Source organism: Myxocyprinus asiaticus, chromosome 45, assembly GCF_019703515.2.
Source record: "Myxocyprinus asiaticus isolate MX2 ecotype Aquarium Trade chromosome 45, UBuf_Myxa_2, whole genome shotgun sequence".
Lineage (NCBI taxonomy): Eukaryota > Metazoa > Chordata > Actinopteri > Cypriniformes > Catostomidae > Myxocyprinus > Myxocyprinus asiaticus.
In genome coordinates, this window is record NC_059388.1 from 4,785,840 (window position 1) to 4,808,431 (window position 22,592).

Genomic DNA, 22,592 nt, shown 5'->3' on the forward strand with positions numbered 1-22,592 from the left:
TATATTCTTAAAATAATTTATTTTGCTTTTGGTGTAATTGGATATTTTAGATATTCTGCTCTCAATTTGTTGACTTCACTTTTCTTATAATATTTTATATATATAAATTGAGAGCAGAATATCTAAAATATCCAATTACACCAAAAGCAAAATAAATTATTTTAAGATTATAAATGACATTTACCCATCTGCTGATTTTCTGTGTTTACATTTTAATTTTGAACAAAACAATTGTCCTTTCTGTACTACTGACATTGAAACAACAGAACAGATGAAGATTGTTTTGGAGTGGATGAAGAGGATAGTGGACAGTCTTCTCGTTGCCGTGACGATCCCGCCCGCTGACTCGTGTATGTCAACAGCAAAGTAGTAGAGGGCTTCTAGACGAAAGATGAATTGCTGTCGTGAAAGAAGAAAATTCTGAGGAATGGTGTTTGCGCACCCGCTTTTATAGCGGACAGCTTTGCACCTAAAAGGGCGGGGCTCAAACACCATAGCCAATATTAGAATTGCCGTTATTGTAGAAGGGTTTCAACTAGGTTGTTTAGAAAGACACTCCCCATATGCACCAGCAGGATGCAATGTCAAGTGTACTGAATCGCAAGGGAACTGACAAACAATGCAGGTGTGTACACTAGTTAGTACAGATCAATACAATGATAAAAACTATGCAGACGTGTCTTAATATGGACACCACAACAGATATCCAATGGATTTAATCAGATAATTTAAGACCAATTTTTCTCAGGGTTACAGGGATCCATGAATGTTATTAATAGTATTAACAGAGCATTGGGTGCTTTTAGAACTCTCATATGAATGGCCGAGCTGAACTGACTGCATATTACTGTCTCTTTTGTAAAACAGATATTGAGGCATTAAATATTCAAGTGGAATCACAAACAGAATAAAAATATATTTTGTGTGGGCTCTCATACTATAACAGAGATCTGATCAGAATGCAGCCGATGTGGTAGCTAAGTTACTGTTTATTTTTTTAAATGTGACTATAGTGGTGTCATTACACCTGTAGTTCTTTAATGAAACCAGTCAGTCACCTCTCAGTGTACAGTAAAGTCTTGATTCACATATGCACACATATTAAAATGATCCATTGAAAAATTGTCAATGCCCCAAAAATTGCATACATTTGCACAGATTTTTTTTTTGTTTGTTTTTTTTTTTTTTTCGTCTCAGTACTGTTATGGTTATGTTTATAGTTTGGATAAGGAGTATAAGTAATTATTTCTACCCAAATGTTTCATTCGTGTAATGTTTGCTCATGTCTTGTAATTGTATTTGTTGCGTGAATGTGAGTATGCGTACTGTAGTTCCAGCTTTGACCACTGGGTGGCAAAAAATTCGAACCCATAAAGCCACAAGATCAGTCTGACTGGTTAATAGATTTTTAAGTTTTATTATACTGTATTTTCTAGATAGTCTATGAATAATTATCATGTAATAAAACCACATTTATAACAATTAACCAACTTTTTCCTGAAAGCTGGTGTTCCACGATTAGTAACGGACACCTGTTTTCTGGTCACCAGTATTTTCACTTGCATCGGCATTTGTTTTTAGTGGATTGTGTGATGTTTAGCATATTACATTTGTAAAAAAAATCATGTGGCTCTTAAGTGCTGATACTTTACAAAGATGTGATGTTTTTTGACAGTCCCTTGCTCAATTGTTAAAGTTTAAGGAGTGGGTGGATGACATAAAGCTATGAACCGAGGTTAGATAAGTTGATATCGTTTACCTCTTCGAGTTGTTATGACAGCAAAACTGCACAAGATGAGCCTGAATTTATTCTTATTCAGCCTCATGCCATCCCAGATGTGTATGACTTTCTTACTTCTGCAGAACACAAACAAAGATTTTTAGAAGATATTTCAGCTCTGTAGGTCCTCACAATGCAAGTGGATGGTGCATTCACATTCTGAAAATGAAAGTGGAGGTTTGTGATTTTTGGAGCTTGTAAGGTCTGGTTTAGCAGGTAAATGCTTGGCATGTCATGTCAACTACCCATTTACCATGGTATATGAATATGGCAATCATTCTGTTCCATAGTATTACCACCTGATGCCCTTGACACAAACAGTGTGAGACAAGTTATACTGTAGTACACACCTTAAGTTAGTGATTCTTGCGTTAGCAAACACCAATAATTAACTATAAGTGTGTGTGTGTGTCTGTTTGCCTGACTCTCAGGCACTTTTACTGTCTTTTACTCTCAGACACACACACGCACAATCTCATGATCATCCAATTACATCAGCCCAAATTGTACACTTGCAAACCGCTTCCTTGGTTATAATGGGAGTGTTCTAGATTTGACACTCTCTTGCAGTACAGACATGGTGTGAGCCCTTCTTACATCCAGCACCTCAGCGGCCAGCAGCTGTCTCCATTTCACAGGGTGCTCATCTAAATTTAGAATAAGAGGGAATTCACTTGGCTGTAAGGAATCTCTCTGCATCAACCATATTAACCACAAATCCTCTCATGTCTAATCATATTCTGATCTAATGCATCCTTACTGGCCCAGTTATTAAATTTCAGAAGGATTACGAAAGGATACCGGATTAAATTTTAACATTATAATTTAGAGACAGGGTCTAGGTGTGAATTTCAAGGGATAGTTCACGCAACAATTTGAATTCTGTCATAATTTACTCACCCACATGTTGTTTCAAGCCTGATCATATATAAACAGATGTTGGAACACCATGAGGGTGAGTAAATGCTGACAGAAATGTATTTATTTTATATTAAATGTGTCCTTAAGTGTACGGCCACATGTGTACATGAAAGCTCAGTATGAAAAGAAATGAGTTAAATAGTATGATTTTCCTCTTGATGAGAGTGTGTCCAACAAATCAAAGGTCTTTGTTCTTCCTGGTGAAACAGTGTGATTGATTTAAAGGCTACTCCTGATGAAGCAGTCCTCTCTCTGCACCGGAGACATGGAGATGGATTTATGAAGAGATAGAGAAATAATGCAGATCACCCAATGAGATAAGGACATCTGATACATAAAAGTACTGTGGTGGAACCATGGTCAACAATGGTATTAGATGGTATTACCACAGTGCTCTGATATATACCATGGTACTGAATGATTACCATATTCATATGCCATGGTATTTACATGTTACTCCAGAGTACATCAGGTACTACATTGTTACATATCCAAACATGATATTAGGATATTGTAAATAACAAAAACAGCATTAATAACAATATTAATAATACATATTTATAAATAATAATTAATTATTAATAATAAATAGGTTCATTTTTTTATAATTAAATAAACATCAAATAATTAAATTATACACTACACTGGTATATATAAAAACTAGCACCATTACCATGGCACTTTTTTGTCTGTAATATTTGATGATCTTCTACTACTACTAGGTATGTTTTGTTAGTGCCATTAATCCAAGATGTATATTTGAATAACAACACTAACATTAATAATAATAACAAAAAATAATACTACATAGTACTTTTTGTTTTGTTAGTGTCAGCAATCCAATATGTATATTTGAATAACAACAACAACATTAATAATACTACATGATACTTTTTTGTTTTGTTTTGTTAAGGTCATTAATACAAGATATATATTTGAATTACAACAACAACATTAATAATGATAATAATAATAATAATAATAATAATAATAATAATAATACATATATTTTTTGTATTTTTTGTATTAAATAATCATCTAATAATTATATTATACACTTATTAAAATAATAATACTATAATGTTTATATTTATTAATACATGATATTATTATTATGGCCCAAGCACTGAAAGTGCGGCAACCCTATTGTTTTTCTAAAGATTTTTCATAATTAGGGCCCAAGCACTGGAAGAGCTAAAGCACTATTGCCCTATTGTTTATTCACAATTATTAGGGCCCAAGCACTGAAAGTGCGAGGCCCTATTGTTCTTCTAAAGATTTTTATTATTAGGGCCCAAGCACTGAAAGTGCGAGGCCCTATTGTTCTTCTAAAGATTATTAGGGCCCAAGCAATTAAAATGTGGAAGCCCTCTTGTTCGTCTAAGGATTTTTATTATTATTATTCTTTTCAAGGTTTTCGGTACTTTTGGGGTACATAACGTGTGAAAACTCTTGAAAGTTTGCACACACAACAGAGTTGTTGGCTATTAGGGCTTGGCAAAGTTGCAGGGGGGGCTTTGTAGCACCACCTAGAAGATGGGCATGTTCGGGGGGCTCTGTAGCACTTCCCTTTTGAGCTACCACCACCAAACTTTGTACACATATTGATCTCATCAAGCCAGAGAACTTTTGCCCTGACAGTCATAAGCTTTGCCCAACAGGAAGTTGGCCATTTTGGATTGTTTGAAAAATGCATACTCTGGAATTTGAAGTACTTCTCCAAGGGATTTCATGTTACAGGTACCAAATGTGGGCGACATCATGCCAAGACATTGACAATGCTAAATTGCGAGCAGATTTTTGATATATTGACTGGTGTTGCCATGGCGATGCGATATAATAACATAAAAAAATTGGAATAAGGAAGTGTCTCATATCTTCTGCGTGCATGGTGTGATTTACATCAAAATTGAGCCAAATGTTTGTCCTTGCAGGCTGATCACATTGATGAGGCTATTGTGGGTTACAGTCATAGCGCCACCAACTGGAGGAAGTGTGTCACTTTTAACAGACTTTGAAATATACCTCTTATTTTTACCTGAATTGCTTCAAAAAAAAATTAGAATAATGTCAAGGCAGTGTAGATTTAAAATTCTGAAGGGATTCTTGATATCTTAAATACTGTTGCCATGGCAACACATTAAATGTCATCATTCCTTTTAGTGTATGCTCACATGTTTTGAGGTACTTTGTATGCATGAATTTTCAAGTTTATTGTTAATAAACATTTCTTATTTTTTATATAAATAAAATACAATAGAAATATCAACTGAAATTTAAAAATACTAGAAAATCAAAGCCATTTGTCAAACCCAGTTAATTTACAAGAAATGTCCAATAGAGGGCAGCCAAGCTCCATTGTTGAATGATTCCCAAACTCTCAGTCCCTTTCGGATGTCTAGAAGGGATCCCTCTTTTGTCAACGTCTCTCACATTCGCAATCTGTTATGTATGTCTAAATATGTGTAACTATGTTCTTCAGTTAACTATGTTTATCAAAAGAATGACAGATAAAGTTAAAGATCCGTTTAAGATGGCTAGCAAAATAACAACGTTATGCTCATAAACTGCTTTTAATTTTAAACAACATAAGTATTACAGTATTAAGAAGACAGCAACATATTGTCACGTTTTGTAGTGATGAGGCTATCCTTTAAAAGGTGACTCCTGGCACCTAAAGGTGGAGGAAACAGGTGACAGGGGAGGATCCAGGAAGAAGATTCTGGAGTCCAGGAGGGATTGGCGGATGATCCTGTATCCAGGGAGGAGTCTGGGGATAATCAGGAGGCCAGGGAGGTGACCATAGGACAGGGGTAGAGTCAGGAGGCCTGGGAGGCAGCCGCAGAGCAGGAACAGGGTCAGGAGGCCTGGGAGGCGGCCTCAGGGCAGGAACAGAGTCAGGAGGCCTGGGAGGTGGCCACAGAGCAGGGACAGGGTCAGGAGGCCTGGGAGGCAGCCACAGAGCAGGGACAGGGTCAGGAGGCCTGGGAGGCAGCCACAGAGCAGGGACAGGGTCAGGAGGCCTGGGAGACGAGGTCGTGGGAGGCTCGAGGGATGAGGTTGTGGGAGGCGGAGTCGTGGGAGGCGGAGCCATGGAAGGATCGAGGGGCGGAGACGAGGGAGGCAGAGCCATGGAAGGAGGAGCCATGAGAGGCTCAATGGGCGGATCCATGGAAGGTGGAGTCATGAGAGGCTCGAGGGTTGGAACTGGGGATCTTAGTGCCCGGAGAGCAGCTGAAGGCTCGAAGGACCATGGTGGAGCCGGAGGCTCGGAGGACCGAGGCAGCGCCAAAGGCTCGGAGGACTGAGGCAGAGCTGGGGGATCGGAGGACTTAGGCGGAGCCAGTGGGACTGAGGACCAAGGCAGAGCCGGAGGGACGAGGAATCCCGGTGACGCCGATAGTCTGGAGGACCACGGTGGAGACGAGGGGACGCAGAGCCGAGGTGATGCCGAGGGATCGGAGGGCCAAGGCGGAGTCCAGGGCTCGGAGGGCCAAGGCAGAGTTGGAGGGTCAACAGATCCCCTTGTCTAGGAAGTCCCCGGGGGCGATGGTGAGCCAGTGACTTGGAGGGAACCAGCTGATCAGAGCCTTCTAGAGCCTAGAGTTCTAGAGCCTTCTCCACATACTCACAGAGTATCCAGTGAGGATCCGGCAGAGGCATCAGTTCCTTTAGTGCACTATTTAGACTGACCCAGAAGTAAATCACCAGAGAGTGGTCATCATAGCGCACTAAATTCGCCAGTTTGAGAAAATCATAGACATGATCCTCCACTGGATGGTCTCCTTGTGGGAAGAGAAGAATTCTGATGGCCGCTAGATCCATTTAGGGTCAGTTCTTCTGTCACATTTTGTAGTGATGAGGCTAGAGAGAGCAGGATCCAAATGCAGAAGTCCTTTAATCCACAATCAAAAGAAGACGAGAATACATAGAAGATGATGATGATGAAGGTTACAGAACAAGACAGTCGTTTGTGGTAACATTAACCATACAACAACGATCAAGAACTGACAATCATGGAACAAAACTAGAGGGTATTTATACAAAAATGTGCTGATGAGGGAATGGAGAACAGGTGAGGGAGATGGGGAACAGATGGCTGTGATGAGGGCAGTGCATCCTGGGAAATGTAGTTTGGGGGAAACTAATGACAAGCAAAAACTATTTCAAAATAAGAGTCCTTAGAACAACGGTGACTGTGACACATATGTGCTGCAGTGATGAACTTGAGGAATCGAGAATCTTTTTTAATTAAAATATATATTTTTATATGGACGGATTAGAACGTTTAACATCTTATGCAATGAGCAAATTAATTACCACTAGACCACCCAGTCAGACTTCTTTTACCAGCGCTGATTGATGTACTTTTCCACTGACTTACAATATCTCATGACCGACAATAGCACATATAGAGATGAAGTTATCAAATTTATTATGTTAAATGTTTATTTTAGAGCTTGAATTTATCCTCAAGAATGACTTTTTATCAAAGCAGACCATTTAAAATAATATTTTACTAGCGCTCATCGTTGCTGTGTGATTTCAAACACTGTTTCATGAGCATGATGTTGTTATTTTGCTAGCCATCTGATCTTAAACTGATCTTTAACTTTATATGTCGTTCTTTTGATAAACAGTTAACTGATGAACACAATTACACAGACTATACATAACAGACTGCGCATATGCGAGAAGTTGACGAAAGAGGGATCCCTTCTAGACACGACCGATTTTGCGATCTTGCCAATTCAACCAATCTCCGTATTATTTGCGGTAGCTTGCCATTTTTATAATTCCCACAAATTTTCCGGCAAAAAAAAATAAAATAAAATAAAAATTCCCATCGCTTTCCTTTGTTTGACTGCGGCCAAACAAATGCTTGGAAAGCCTAAAGCAGTCACAACATACTCAGCACAGCAGCTGTTATATCATCACCATAGCAACAGTACATTGTGTGTTCACTATCAAAATCCTTCTAAACTTTCATGGGACCACATACATCACAGCTCGCGTTTAATCTTCACCCTGCGTGCTGCGAATGAGACATAAAAACCCGCATTTATACAAAGAATCCCTAACATTCACTTAAATCCCCATTAGTTGTGTAATAAAATGTGATTAGAATTTGAAGTGCTATTAATATAGTTGGCTACGAATCTGAAAATGGCAATATATGTTGAACACTTGTATACTGAAAGTAAGTGTTTATAAATGTTTTTACTGATATAAAATGTAATTTATATACAGCAGATATATGCAATATACAGAATATGACAATATGACAAAAATGTCAATTTTCATATATGTAACATGTTTTTTAAAACACTTGTGGAATTTAAATGTGTACATAAATGCTCAAATATATGAACTCTAATTGTATTTGTTCGTATATGGCAAGTGGCCATATAATTGCTGGTGTAACATGCCTAATAAATAAATATTTTTTCATCCTTTTATTCTCATTGACCTTTTTGCCTATGTATTTTCAATCTCTTTCAACTCCTAATTAATCTACAAATGAATAGCAAAAAACAAAAAAATTTAACCAATCAGAATTTACTCCTCGATGCTTACAAGCAAAGTGTGACAACTGTTTCACAAATGCCTGAACCCATGCTCATTAGCCGAAGTAGCGTGAGTCTGAGCTCCACCCCGTCAGGCCTTCAGAATTTCCACAGAATCCCTCAGCAGTGAATAGGCATCTAAAGTCAGATTGTCAGATTCATCAGCCAATCAGACTGATTTATTTGTTCTTGTGGGTGTGGTCTTTAGGATATGTCCCAGTCCAGGCCTACTAGCCGGTGTTAAGTGACCAATCACGCTTTAAGTGATGTAATTTGAAAGCGAGGAGCGCAAGATCTTGCTGACGAGTCGGCTGTCATCACTGCTGTTATTGCCATTGAGAAAGAGATCCTTATGGACTTAAAAACCTAAGATGTTCTGCATGATCGTGCGATTGATTAATTAAACAGGAAAGGAAGACTGATTTTCACTTCAAGCAAACTGGTAAGTGCTTTTTGCATTGTTATAGTGACATCAGGAGTTTTCTAAATGTAAATTAGGCTGCTTGAGCATTCAGTGTAGGATCAAGTTTTGAAAAGTAACTGTGTACCCTGATGAAACAAAATGTATTGCAAGCAAAATTTAAATCGCAAATATTATTAGAGAGCTTTTCCTTGGTATTAGACCTCCTTGGTTATGGCTTTCGTGCGTGGACGTGTTTTTAAAATTGGCCAATTGGTATTATTAGTTGAATGCCACGTAATGTATGATGGGCATACGGCATCTTATTCATTGTGAAACTGTGTTTTCTTAATGGCATGAATCGCACTGAAGGCCTAGACTTAAAATGCACGGGCCACGGCTGTATATGGCCAAATACCAGATTTAAATATCAGACAATGTAATAATGGCAACAGGCCTAATTATTGAATCCTCATTTGCTTACAGATTTATTGTACGTCTATTTTAAACTTAGATAAGTTTTATTGCATTCTCTGAGGCAGAAAATTATAATACAAAAATAACTAAGAGTCTTTCAATACCCACAGCTTTCACCTAAATGTATGCTTTTTTTTTTTGTGCATTTATTTATTTTTTTGAGCATACTCCAACTACACGAGAGAGCACAGTTACCATAACAGTTAACCATAAACAGGCAAATAACGAGGTGACACACAAGGAAACACTACATTCACAGTTGTGTTGTTTGTATTAATGGCCATGTCTGTTACAGTACCACAGACACCATTTACAAGCCCATCAGCGCATGGGCTCTGTAGCACCACCTAGAAGATGGCCATGTTCGGGGGGCTCTGTAGCACATCCCTTTTGAGCTACCATCACCAAACTTTGTACACATATAGATCTCATCAAGCCGGACAACTTTCACACTGACAGTCATAAGCTCCATCCAACAGGAAGTCAGCCATTTTGGATTGTTTGAAAAAATGCATGCTCTGGAATTTGAAATACTTCTCCTAGGGATTTCATGTTACAGGTACCAAATGTGGGCGACATCATGCCAAGATAATGATGATGCTAAATTGCGAACAGATTTTTGATATATCGAACAGTGTTGCCATGGCGTGATAAAATAATGTCAAAAAATGGGAAAGTGTGTTCTGCGTGCATCGTGTGATTTACATTAAAATTTAGACAAATGTTTGGCCTTGTGGGCTGATAATTGATGTGGCTATTGTGGGTCACTGTCGTAGCACCACCAGCTGGTGGAAGGAAGTGTGGCACGTTTAACAGACTTTGAAATATCTCTCTTATGTTTACCTGAATTGCTTAATTTTTTAGAATAATGTCAAGATACTGCTGATGTAAAATTGTAAAGGGATATTTTATCTTAAATACTGTTGCCATTGCAATTTATTGTGCAAGTGAAAGCAGTTTTTAAAGTGAAATAAAAAAGCTATAGAATTATGTCTAACCCAGTTCAGGCGCAGTACCAGAAATGTCCAATATAGGGCAACTAACAGCTCCATTGTTGAATGATTCCCAAAATACCACTTCTCAGTCACTTCTCAGATTTTGCTAGTTGTGTCAAGAAGGGATCCCTCTTTCATACGTTATGTATAGTCTGTGTAACTGCATTCTTCAGTTAATTAGATACTAAGGATGGCCGCAAAATATTTACATGCCCACAGCAAGCATTATCTTTCATAGAGATAATGGGGTGAGTAAGCCATTTGGTGTTTCTTACGTGGCCCCCAAGTGAGCTTGACTCGCTGAACATACACTTGACTGTCTGAGGAAGCTGGGCGCCATTTTGTTTCTTTTTTTGTTGGTTCCGCCTAGCAGCTGGAGTTTGTTTTATGTAGTAACACTCCTTCAAGAAACTCTTGCATAAATGGAGGATCGCTTTTTCACTGATGTTTCTGGCCAAATTGAGAATAGATACTAAGGATGGCAACAAAATATTTACATGGCAACAACAAGCGATGTCTTTCATAAAATCAATGGACTGAGGAAGTCTTGGTGTGTTTCTCACATTGCTCCCAAGTGAGCTTGTGATTTGATTGTGACTGTCTGAGGAAGCTGGGCACCTTTCTTGTTTCTTTTTGTGCTGGTTCCGCCTAGCGGCTGGAGTTTGTTTTGTGGAATAACACTCCTTCGGGACAGTTGTGTATGAATCTGCTCATTCTTTGTACTTGCGCCTCCTACTGGATGGAGTTTGTTTTGTGGAGTATTTTTTGCAGGACATTGGAAGGATTAAGTCATCTGCTGCACTCATGAACATCCGGCTCACTAAACATTCGTTTGACTGTCCGAGGAAACTGAACTGATTTTTTTTTTTTTGTGCTGGTTCTGCTAGTGGCTGGAGCTTGTTTTGTTGAGGAACACACCTTCGATACAGATTTGTGAATGAATCTACACATTCTTTGCGTTTATTTTGCCTATTGGCTGGAGTTTGTTTTATAGATTATTTTCTTTTATGTAATTCTGTCTTGCAAAATCTGTATAGAAACACCAGACTCTCGTAGGCGTACATGGACTTTTTGAGTTTAGAGGGAAGGACGCCAGTTGGCGCTGTCGTGCGTGGGGTTAATGCGCACGTTTTTCTTTTTTCTGTTTGTTTGGTTCGGGGTCCCTCATATTGTCTGTTGTAGATTGCTCAATTGGAAACATCTTAATCTCAGATCACACCCTGGTGAGTTTAGAGGCGTTGCCACATACAGAGAAAATCACATAGAAAAACTGTGTCCAGGGGTGTACCTAGGAGAATTGGTGCTGTTTTAAAGGCAAAGGTGGTCACACCGAATATTGATTTAGCTTTTTTATGTTTACTGGACTTTGTATGACATTAAGTAATAAATGAAAACTATTTATGTCATTATTTCTGAAGACATCCTCACTATGCAACATTTTTCACAATTGCCTAAAACTTTTGCACAGTACTGTATATGCGTTGGGTTTTTCTTTGTGGTGTATATATTAATCAAAAAATGTTAATTACAAAAAACAAACAAAAAAACAACCATGTCGGAAGATGTATCCTATGGTCGTGGAAAAGATGTTACTGTGGGTTCAAAAGGAGCAAATGATTGGCCTGCATAAAGCAAAGAAAACAACTAAGGAGATTGCTAAAATCACTGGAATTGTGCTAAGAACTGTCCAACGCATTATTAAAACCTGGAAGGATAGTTTTGAACCAAAAAAAATCTTGAATGATCGTGATCAGAGTTCACTAAAACACGAAGTCACATCGTAAAAAATTGACATTAGAACTCCATTCTAGAATTTCCACACGCTCAATGCGACGAGAACTTCTGTGTGGCCACAAGAAAGCCACTTGTTAGTGAGGCTAATCGGAAAAAACTACTTAAATTTTCTAGGGAGCATAAAGATTGGACTGTGGAGCAAAGGAAAAAGTCATATGGTCTGATGAGTCCAGATGTACCTTATTCCAAATCGATGGCCGTGTCAGGGTAAGAAGGGAAGAGCATGAAGCGATGCACCCGTCATGCATAGTACCCACTGTACAAGCCTCTGGAGGCAGTGTTATGATCTGGCAATAAAATGAATTCAGCTGACTACCTGAATGTACTGAATGACCAGGTTATCCCATCAATGGATTTTTTTCTTTCCTGACGGCATGGACATATTCCAGGACGACAATGCCAAGATTCATCAGGCTAACAAATTGTGAAAGAGGGGTTCAGGTAGCATGAGGAATAATTTTCACATTATTATTGGCCACCACAGAGTCCTAACCTTAACCTCATTGAAAGTCTTTGGGATGTGCTGGAGAAGACTTTACAGAGTGGTTCGACTCTTGTCATCAATACAAGATCTCGTCCAAAAATGAATGCAACTTTGGATGGAAATAAATGTTGTGACGTTGCATAAGTTTGTCGAAACAATGCCACGACGAATGCGCGGCGTAATCAAAGCTAAAGGCGGTCCAACGAATTATTCGAGTATGCAACTTTTATTTTGGACAGGCAGTGTATTTTAAATGTGTATCTAATACAGAATCTAAAGAGCATGATTGTTTAAAACAATGTAGATTTATTCATATTGTATGTGTGTGTGTTCTTGTTGATCTGTAATCATGTGTGTCACTCACTCAGATGCGGTAAAGAGGTGGCTGCTGTTGGTGCAGATGTCATTGATGGAGCTGTCATGACCTCTCACTTCTCCCAGAGCTCCGAGCGTGTCAACGTGCCAGAGTTTGAGCAGTCCGCCCCTGCAGCCGCTCATAATGGCACTGGAACCAGGGACTGCTGCCAGAGCACTCACCACATCACAGTGAGACCACTCTACCTGCTGCACAATAGAGAAAACATGCAAACACATCAGTTTATAACAGCAGAATTATTATTGTTAGTGAGGATTTTACTATATTAGGTGTAAATATTTGTGATTCACATTCTTTATGATTTATTTATATGATATATATAATCTCACACAAATACTTGGTAAAACTGTGCAGTTTTATAATTTATCAATAATATTTATAATAAATATTTACAACTGTTTCCTTTTGAAACAGCCTTAAGTGTTGGAAGACCTAAGCCTATGATGCCTATGAATGCTGTCTTGGTAGGTAGCACATTAGGGTTTGGAACAGAGGTATAGTCAGTCTACAAGATGCAAGCTGTGATTGCTCATGCACTACCTCCCTTGTTCCTTAACTCCCACCCTCAACTGCTAACCTTTCTTCAGTTCTTACCTGTTGAAGCTGTTTGCTGGCCAGGTCCCATCTCTTGATGCAACAATCTCTGGCAGCAGTAAACAGAGAATCGCCCTGCATGGCCAGAGCCTCCAGACCGTCTTGATGGGCCGGGTCAAAGTGATGTGTGACACTGATGCTGCCGAGCGCCATCCGCCACATCAAACATCTGCAACAGAAACAAAAGAGCTTAGGGACTATTTACACTGAAAATTAAATGGAAAAGCACAGACGAATCAAGGACGAAAGGTCTATTCACACAGAGAGCGAAACGATAAAGCACAACGAATTACAGATGAAAGGTCTATTCACACCATGACCGAAACGATAAAACAAAAGGAATTGCAGGCAAAGGTCTATTCACACCAAGAGTGAAATGAAAGAGCGAAAAAAAAAAAGCTCAGCGGTTAAGGCTCTGGGTTACTGATCAGTAGGTCGGGGGTTCAAGCCCCAGCACCACCAAGATGCCACTGTTGGGCCCTTGAGCAAGGCCCTTGACCCTATCTGCTCCAGGGGCACTGTATCATGGCTGACCCTGCACTCTGACCCCAGCCTAGCTGGGATATGTGAAAAAGAAGAATTTCACTGTATATGTGCAAATGTATAATGTGTGATGAATAAAGAAAATTAATTATAAAAAAAAAGACAAAAGGTCTTTTCACACCAAGAGTGAAATGAAAATGCAAAATTAATCACAGATGAAAGGTGTATTCACACAAAAAGGTATAAACGTAAATGCAAAATGAATCACAAACAAAAGGTCTATCTACAACAAGAATGAAACGTAAAAGCCAAACAAATCACAATTGAAAGGTCTATTCACATGGAGTAAAATGTGAAAAAAAATAATCACAGACAAAAGGTGTATTCACATCAAGAGCAAAATGAAAATGTGAAACAAATCACAAACAAAAGTTATATTCACACAGAGTATGATATGGAAGTATAATGACAAATGTTTAAAAAAAAAAAAAACATTCTGAATTGCATTGCATTAACAGTGTTTTATTTTGGGGGGTGCAGTTTCATATAGTTGTATATTTAAGCTGTAATTATTTTAATTTACAACATTTTGCACAAAATGTCATTATTAAAAATTCTATAATGAATATTCACATTCCAAAGGCTTTTTCTTGTATTTTTTTTTTTTTTTTTTACATTTAATCTTTATTATTCGACAGGTAATATTTGGTCCATTGTACTTTGCAAATTCACCTATAAAATTGCAGTGGTTAAAATTTTGTTGGAAATTCAACCTTGCACATCCTGGCATTGCAGGAGAAGTAGTAGAGTGTCAATGCACAATCTTCACTTCACTAGGCTTCACCACTATTTGGTTCAGTTGGGTGTTGATGAAGACCAAGCGCAACAGGGAAAGGTCCTCAACAAATAAACCTTTATCACAATCTGTTTGTCATCACATTCGGCTCTGATTATTAGGGTTCAAAGTTCCACCTGCACTGTTGTCAAAAGAAGGTATTCAGTTTTTATAAATAAATTAAACTAATTTAGTTGAACTTAACAATAGTCATTTTGAATTAGTTGGTCCTCGCCTGATTTGAATGCAATGTAAATAAATAAATGGGTAAAAAAGATGAAAAAGTCTTGGTGTCTACAACTGCATTATGCTTAAAATACAAAAGACAGATTAATCTAACATGCTTAAACAATGAAAAGAATAACAATTAAAATAAAGGTTGATGTAAAACTGTCACTTAGTTTAGTTTATTTAATTTATAGAAAGTGGAACTGTCCAGGTCCTCTCCCTGTTGCTCTTGATCTTCAACACTAGGTGGTGCAATCGGATGTGGATGAAGCATAGTAGCAGCAAGTGAAGATTGTGCATCGGCACTCTACTGCTTTTCCTGCAATTCCAGGATTAACATTACATTTGCAACCAAATTTGAACCATTAAAATCTTAGATGTGAATTTCCAAAATTAAATATAATGGACCAAATATTACCTGTCAAATAATAAAGATGAAATTTTGGAAGGTAAATATTATTGAATTTTTAATGGATACAATTTTGTGCGAAATTATTTGAGTTGAAATATTCACAGCTTAAATATACAACCAAATTAAATAGTATCCCCCAAAAATGCAAGCACTGTTAATGCAATGCAATTCATTTTTTTAATTAGTACAATTCAGTGTGCTTTTCCATTCTTTTTTTGTTTCAAAGTCACCTGTCATTAATACATTACCATAGAGCAAAAACGAATCACAGATGCAAGGTCTAGTCCGATCAAGAGTAAAATAAAATAGCAAAACAAAAAAGCAAAACAAGTCGCAAACAAAAGGTCTATTTACACCAAAGACAAAACAGAAAAGCAAAACAAAAATCGCAGACAAAAAGTATTTTCACACCAACAGTAAACAAAAAAGCACTACAGTCAGTCACACGTTCCTTTTTGTCAGCAATCACTTTTTCTACTCAAAGACCAATAATAACAACATGAGGATGGTATTGGTCGGAGAGGGTTTTTTTGGTGAACGAAGGAAAAAATACACTTAGATTTTAATTATTTGTGGCAAATACTTGCAGTGAATCTGTGTAAATAGGCCTTTAATGACATTATTCACAGTATTTGAAGACAGTAATTCTGATAAATATATTAATATATTAATTTTTAATCAGATTTGTTTCACTTGAGAGCCATATAAATGGTTTAAAGGTATTGTTTGTGCTCAGGCATCCACAAATTTGCTGCAAAAGATTGTGTAACTGTGTTTGTGCTGTGGCCAAAAGGTGAAAACTATCATATTGAAATCAACATATGCACTCTCCAAAGGGGCTCTTTATTAAGTTAACAGCGAGTGTGTTAACATACCTTCACGGTGTGATCTTTCGAGCCTGTGACGACCATATCTTGAGCCTTCCCAATCTGGTCTACTATAAGACACATTACTGGTCCCAGATGTCCCGTCAGTTTCCCTGTGGACACAAACCTAGTGGACATAGCAGAATTGTGAACCTTCACCCTAGAAAAAAATACTTGTCCATTATTTTTTACCAAACAGACAATAACTTAATACACCTGTTTAACTGCTTTTTTTATTTTTATAAAAATAACTACTTGTTCAAACATTTCTTTTATCAAGAATTTCAGCTTTTATTTATTTTTATTTCTTGTTACTGTCTCTAGTCGGTAACCACTTAGAAATGTTTTACCTTAAGCCAAGGAAAAATATCAAAATTACTTTGAATTTAAAAATGTAAAACGTGTTCATCATAATAGAGGTGTTTTCAAATAATTGTTTTGTTTGAATTATATTTTAGATGCATTTTTGAATAACGATCTGGACAAAACCAAATTGCATCCTGTCACTGACCCAATTCCATAGACACATTAAACAAAAGTGAAAGCTTGTCAAACAATATGACAGACGGCAACAGTTGCCAAAGTAGGATTGGTTTGTATTACATTTTAAGGTGGGACTAAAAATAGGGTCAATAATGAGCTGATATTCACCACATTAAAATTCCTATTCGTAAGGCTATTTCTCTCTTGAAACAGTCCAAAATGTGAAGTTCTGACCCTTTGAGCCAGTGAAGAGCAGATCATCAGTTGAGTCGACACACAGTAGGGGTTTAGTGTGACCCTCCGCCACATGCACACACTGCAGTCTGGCTGCTTGACTCGGCCGCACCGCTGGAACTGGGTTTGTTAAACCTCTGGATCAAATATACACATAATCCTCATGAATAACAATCAAACTAATCATTTACTACAAGCAAATAAAATGTAATAGCTCTGTTCCAAATCTTAGTGAGCTGCCTACCTAGGCACAATTATGCTGCCTTATAAGATACCTCAGCTTTGGCTACATTCAAAGGCAGCATCACATGTATTGTTTGTGGATAGTGGAATCCGAGAATGAATTGCGACAAGCTAAATTAAACCATTCATCAAAATGGTGGATGAGTGGAAATACATGTTGATTACAAATATACTTATAACTAAATGCTTAAAATATAAAAAAAATGGTTAAAATTTCACCTAGACTGTACATGTAATGCTTTATAGAGAAACAAGTCATTAGCTTAGCAACATGCTAACATGCTGCAAATTTCCCACTCATTATTTTGTTTTACATACAAATGAGCTTGCGATTTGCCGCACACATTTGCCAAAGTTTGCAGCTCTTCACCGGCATTGGTAAACCTGCAGCAAACATTTGACAAAAATGAAGAGTTTACCGCAAAGCTCATTTGTATTTTCAAATAATGAGTGGCGAATTTGCGGCAAGTTTGCCAGAGCTCTCAATATTTGTAAGGGCAGCAATGTGGGTGTGAAGGTGTTCTGAATTGTATTTAATTTGTTGCTACATGGTTGCTAAGGTGTCCTGTGTGATTTTTAACACATTGCTCATTTGCTGTATTTATTGTGCTTAATAAAATAACAAGTAATTAGCTTAGCAACATGCTAACATCTTTCTCTGTTGGTATCAACAGTGTGAGACCCTCTGAATGCCTCAAATAAGTGACTTTTGGTTCCGTTTCTGTTACGATGGTGTTTTGTAATTGTTTTTCTAGTAAACATGCGCTAGATGGATGTCTATGACCGTTATGCCACGCCTTACTGTTTTTTCAGCGTCTTGTGCCACGTTAAGAGTGCCGTGTTCAGACAGACACATCAAGTTCAAAGAACTTGAACTTTTAAAAATGCATCTCGAGACACCTGCATTCTGTTCCATTCGTTGTGCTGCACCTAGCTTTTTTTTACAGCAAGAACGTGTTCTGTCTTAACGGCCCCTTAGAAGGTAGCTGCCTGTGTAGACAATAGCCAGCAAGGCATGCTCACTAGGATTTGGTATTTAGAAAATTATTTATTCTCTTGCATTTTTGATATGTTGTATGTGGGAGATAAAGAAATGATTGCTGGAGAAATAATAATATTTGGTCCATATTAAAAACAACTGAAACAAGCAATAAAGTGCAGTTAATAAGACTAAAGCAAAGATCTGAATGCATCTAAATATCAGAAATGTTTAATATTGTCAGAACGGCAGTTCCTATCAGTAACAGTTACAGGTCTAATAAACCCTCACCTGCTCAACAAACATATCAAGTTTAAGTGTTAACTACATTTATAAATTTTCTGAAAAAAGGTGTTCTGAATGGTTTGTAACATGTTGCTATGTGTTTGCTAGGGTGTTCATGGTATGCTATTTGTTTGCTAAGGTGTTCCGGGTGGTTTTTAACATGTTGCTATGTAGTTGCTATGGGGTTCTAGGTGGTTGCCAAGCCATTGCTATGCGGTTGCAAAAGTGTTCTGAGTGGTTTTTATCATGTTGCTATGTGGTTGCTAGGGGGTTCAGGGTGATTACCAAGGCATAGCACTATGCGTTTGCTAAGGTGTTCTGAAAGGTTTTTAACATGTTGCTTTGTGGTTGCTAGGGTGTTCGGGGGTGGTTGCCAGGGTGTTGTTATGCAGTTGCTGAGGTGTTCTGAGTGGTTTAACATGTTGCTACAGTGGCAAGAAAAAGTATGTGAACCCTTTGGAATTACAGTAGCTGGTTTTCTGCATTAATTGGCCATAAAATGTGATCTAATCTTCATCAAAGTCACATAGACAAACACAATATGCTTAAGCTAACACACAAACAATTATAATCTTTCATGTCTTTATTGAACACATCCCATTTAACATTCACAGTGCTGTGAAAAAAAAAAAAAAAGAGTGAACCCTTGGATTTAATAACTGGTTGATCCTCCTTTGGCAGCAATAACCTCAACCAAGCGTTTCCGGTAGCTGCGGATTCGACCTGCACAACATTCAGAAGGAATTTTTAACCATTGTTCCTACAGAACTGCTTCAGCTCAGCCATATTCTTAGGATGTCTGGTGTGAATGGTCATTCCACAGCATCTCTATTGGGTTAAGGTCTGGGCTCTGACTGGGCCACTCCAAAAGGTGGATTTTCTTTTTATTTAAGCCATTTTTTAGTGGATTTACTTTGATGTTTAGGGTCATTGTCCTGCTGAATCACCCATCTTCTACAGAGCTTCAGCTGGCACAGAGCCACCCTGACAATATCCTGTAGGATATCTTGATAAACTTGGGAATTAATTTTTCCCTCGATGATGGCAAGCGGTCCAGGCCCCAAAGCAGCCCCAAAGCATGATGCTCCCTCCACTGTACTTCACCATTTGGATTATGTTTTCATAGTATGCAGTGCCCTTTTTACGCCATATGTAGTTCTCATGAAAGACTCATGAAAAGAGATGTAAACCAGTTCCAGTGATTCCTTCAAGTTTTTGGTGGTCACTCTAGGGTTCTTTTTGCCTCATTGAGCATTCTGCTGTGTACCCTTTGAGTCATCTTAGCTGGACGGCCAATTCTACGGAGAGTAGCCGCAGTACTAAATCATCTCCATTTATAGACAATTTGTCTAACTGTGGACAGATGAATATCTCAGCTCTTTGAGATAACTTTGTACCCCTTTCCAGTTTTCCAGCAAATTTTTTTTATCGTAGATCTTCTGAGATCTCTTTTTTTTTCGGGGCATGGTCCATGTCAGCAGATGCTTCTTGTGAATAGCAAACTCCAAAAGTTTGAGTGCTTTTTATAAGTTAAAGTAGCTCTAACCCATACCTCCAATCTTGTTTCATTAATTGGATGCCAGGTTTGGCAACTCCTGACTCTAATGAGCTTTGTTTGATGTCTTTAGCCTAGGGATTCACTTTTCCCACAGCACTGTGAATGTTTAATGTGATGTGCTCAATTAAGACATTAAAGATTATAATTGTTTGTGTGTTGTTAGCTTAAGCACATTGTGTTTGTCTATACTTGTGACTTGATGAATATGAGATCACATTTTATGACCAATTAATGCAGAAAACCAACTAATTTCAAAGGGTTCACATAGGGTGTTCTGGGTGGTTGCCAGGGTGTTGCTATGCGGTGGCTGAGATGTTCTGAAATGTTTTTAACATGCTGCTATGCGGTGACTAGGATGTCCTTAGTGGTTGCCAGGGCATCCAGTTGCGGAGGTGTTTTGAGTGGGTTTTTAGTGCATCCTATCTGGTTTCTTGGGTGTTGTGAGTGCTTGTTAGGATGTTTGACCAGGAGTTGCTATGCGCTTGCTCTGGCGTTTAGAGTGATTTTAAATCCATTGCTATGCATTTTCTACGGTGTTCTGGGTGGCTGCTAAGGTGTTGCGGTTGTGGCCAGAGAGCTGCGTTGTTGTGTTTTAAGTGGTTTTTTTAGCATGTTGCTATGCAGTTGCTAGGGTGTTTTGGTGGTTGCCAAAGCATTTCTTTGCAGTTGCAAAGGTGTTCTGAGTGGTCTTTAGCATGTTGCTATGTGGTTGCTAGGGTGTTCTGGGTGGTTGCCAGGGCATTAACGCATTGCTGTGTTGTTTTGAGTGGGTTTTCTATCCTGTTTCTAGGATGTTTGACAAGGAGATGCTATGCGGTTGCTCTGATATTTCAAGTGATTTTTAATGCATTGCTGTGCAGTTGCTAGGGTGTTCTGGGAAGTAACCCTTGTGTTACATCCTTGAGACGTATTTTAATGTTATGCGGGTTAACGTGTTATTGTTGTTGTAATGCTGTTATATGCCTGCTGCGGGCGTGTGTTCTGTGTATTTTCTTACTTCTCTCTTTAATGAAGGAGCTGAAGCAGCAGCTGCAAGCAATCACACCCTTATTGGAGATGCAGCCGAGATCTGAGATATATAAGGCAGAGTTCCTTTCGTGGAAGACTTTCAGAGACTTGTCGTTTACTCTCCATGCGCATGTCGTCAGGGATCTTTGATTCTCCTGCCCCAGGAACTGCCGTGTTTGATCCTCTTTGTGAGCAGAGAGTTTGTGTGTGTTTTTCTACCATCTTGTGTTGTGTGCTAAGACTGAAGAAAGTGCTAAATTGCTTGACTTTATTTATAATTTTATAAACTTTGTTTATATAGAAAATTGTAGGGAGGAAAACGCCATTTTGTGTTTATTGACCACCTTTTTCTCCTGTTTTTGGCTAGTTAGGGAGTGAGGGTAGATTTCTGTTTATTGTTTGTAACTTTATTTTATCAAAGGTTAGGCAGTTCCACTCATAACTAGCTAGAATACCTTTTAGTTTATTATTCTGGCCTGGTCCCCTCCTGAAGCCATCTTAGATTATTTTAAACCATTAAATAATATCTTTGTTTTGAGAACTGGTATTTTGTGCAATCATTCTGGGACAGGAGACAAAGCCTCCTGAATGTTTTTCGTGCTCTTTTGTTACCCTTTTCCTCAAACCCTAGACAAAAGGTGAACGGGATGTAACACCATGACATTCAGCTTGTCAATAAGACATCAGTAAATAGCCTTATTTGGGCAACACGCATTGTGGTGTTGCAAATGTTACACTGAATTCAACAGAACTAGTAGCTGAAGTGTACCAAGGTGTTTCTTACTGTTTGTCCAGGTTTCTTGTTCTGTCTGTGGGGTTTTGGCTCTTGTCCTGAGCTGTCTTGCGGGTCAGAGGCGAGCGTTCTAAAGACTTCCTTTCTGTTGCTGTTAGAGATTGGGCACTGGAGCTTTGAGGAAGATATGAGCCATGTGACTTAAAAATTACCATAGACAGACAAAATAATTAATACGTCACACTTGGCTGCAGTGTAACTACTGTGAGCTGTGTCAAATGTTTGAATGCCACTGTATTGTTTTGCATGAAAGACTTACACAGTATTTGTCTTTGATGTTAAGCTAGAGTAGATGGTCATTGTTTCTCTGTGGACTGCAGGAGACTCTTGACACTCCACTACATTAAGTAGAGGGGCAGTGAAATCCTCTGATGGGATGGCAGGGTCTCCAGTGTTGGGGTACAACAGCTCCATTTGAGTAGTGGTTCTTCTGCGAGCCTAAATTCATCATTTATACAAAAGAAGAAATATACTTTAGATACATCAAATGACAGGCATCATTTGCAAAAATGATTATTCTACACATACAACATCTTTAAATACAGAATTAGACTGTTTCACCTTATTCCTGACTTTGGTTTCTCCACAAAGGTTCATGAGATCTGATGCCAAACAACTAGAAAAGACACAGGAACATTCTGACATTCAATCGGTCAAAACAATCAGATGTGTTTGATAGAAGAAAGGACTTCAAAATGTACCTTTTCTCTGTGGCTGGACTCTGAGCTGATTCATCACTGCTGCTTTCATCACATTTTCTGAGCAAACACACAAACACACACTTCACCATCATCACC

General features: G+C 38.3%; 1 pseudogene; it reads right to left on the reverse strand.

Annotated features, from left to right (window-relative positions):
- Positions 1-339: 339 nt before the first annotated feature.
- Positions 340-22,592, reverse strand: part of LOC127434909 (kinesin-like protein KIF21A) — a 149,026-nt pseudogene continuing 126,773 nt past the window's right edge.